This window comes from Armigeres subalbatus, chromosome 2, assembly GCF_024139115.2.
Source record: "Armigeres subalbatus isolate Guangzhou_Male chromosome 2, GZ_Asu_2, whole genome shotgun sequence".
NCBI classification, from domain to species: domain Eukaryota; kingdom Metazoa; phylum Arthropoda; class Insecta; order Diptera; family Culicidae; genus Armigeres; species Armigeres subalbatus.
The window spans coordinates 386,979,138-386,980,794 of NC_085140.1; positions in this window are offsets into that span (position 1 = coordinate 386,979,138).

Consider the following 1,657-nt stretch of genomic DNA (forward strand, 5'->3'; position numbering starts at 1 on the left):
TATGCAGAGCTCAACGACCTTGCCGAGCGCTCCTCCTCGGCAGGTTTAGTCATCAACGTCAACAAAACCAAATCGTTGGATGTAAACACGGTGACTCCTTCCAGTTTCACAGTAGCTGGGCAACCAGTGGAGAATGTTGAAAGCTTCCAATATCTTGGTAGCCAAATGGCGTTAGACGGCGGTACCAAGATGGACATAGGCGCACGGATCAAGAAAGCAAGGGCTGCCTTTGCGAGTTTAAGAAATATCTGGAAAAGGCTGGATAAGTAAACGCACCAAAATACGAATTTTCAACTCTAACGTGAAATCTGTGCTTTTATACGCTAGCGAAACATGGTGTGTATCAGTGGAGAACACTCAACGGCTGCAGGTGTTCATTAACAGATGCCTGCGGTATATAATTCGGGCCTGGTGGCCTCACAACTGGATCTCAAACAACGAGCTCCGGCCTCTGGCGATAACGATAGCAACTGAAATTCGGGAGCGGAAGTGGGGCTGGGTCGGCCACACTCTACGTAGGGGCGGAAACGAAATCTGTAAACAAGCATTAGACTGGAACCCAGCGGGACATCGCAGCAGAGGCAGACCCAGAGGCTCATGGCGGCGAAGCCTCAATAATGAAATTAAAGAAGTCGACCGAAATCTAACCTGGCAACAGGTTAAAGCGATAGCCGGGCAACGCTCAGGATGGAGATCTTTCAAGTCGGCCCTTTACACCACCGGGGGTGTACAGGATCCATAAGTAAAGTAAGTTAGAAAGCAAATATTTATGTGGTTCGAAGGGATCGAGAGAACCATCGACATAGGGAGAGATATCGAGATATAGAACATCGAGATGTAGCGAGTCGAATGTATTATGACGAATGGAAACGCAACAAATAAAATATATGAAATTTGTTTTAGAAACAGCTAATAAAAAATATCAACACACCTTCTAATAAAGAAGCAACAAGAAACTCGCTTGTTTGGGAATTACTTTGGTAAGGGATTAAAAACCTTTAGAAGTGAACATTCGCGTAAAGTCACTTTAAGGGTTGGACAAAAATGAAAGTTCCCAGAACCGATGCCAATGTATGGGAAAAATTGGACAATTAGTCTTTGATTTGACCATCGAATTTCAACAACAGGTAGTGCTAAAAAATTTCACCTCAAAAAAGTCCGCATGCAAAATTTCAGCTCAATCAGACTTCGTTAAGAGTTTGGCCAAAGCAGCACCCTTATCAAATTGGCCCTTGTCCCCCTAGATAGAATTTAATACCTTAAATATTTTAATAATTTGAGTTTTATGTTCATCATTTTATTTTTAAAAGAAAGGGAGATGTGGTAATGTGTATATTTATTTATGAGTGTCATTCTCGAGTACGTCATCTGTACTGTTGTCTATGGTGTGGAGTATCGAAAAGTACAAACGGAATGGAAATATACAAATACAATACCCTACCACCACCGAGTGAGGTAAGGATCTTTTCCTTAAGAAATAAGGTAAGAAATCATCCTTAATACACCAGACTAGAATAAATCAACAACACCACCCTCAAATTCGCAGTCTTATGCCTTCAATCGTAAATTTAATTAAGGACCCCAAACATTAATTAAAAAAACAGGGATTGTCATCACACGTTCAATCTTTCTAAAATTATCAATTTACTACCCTCGA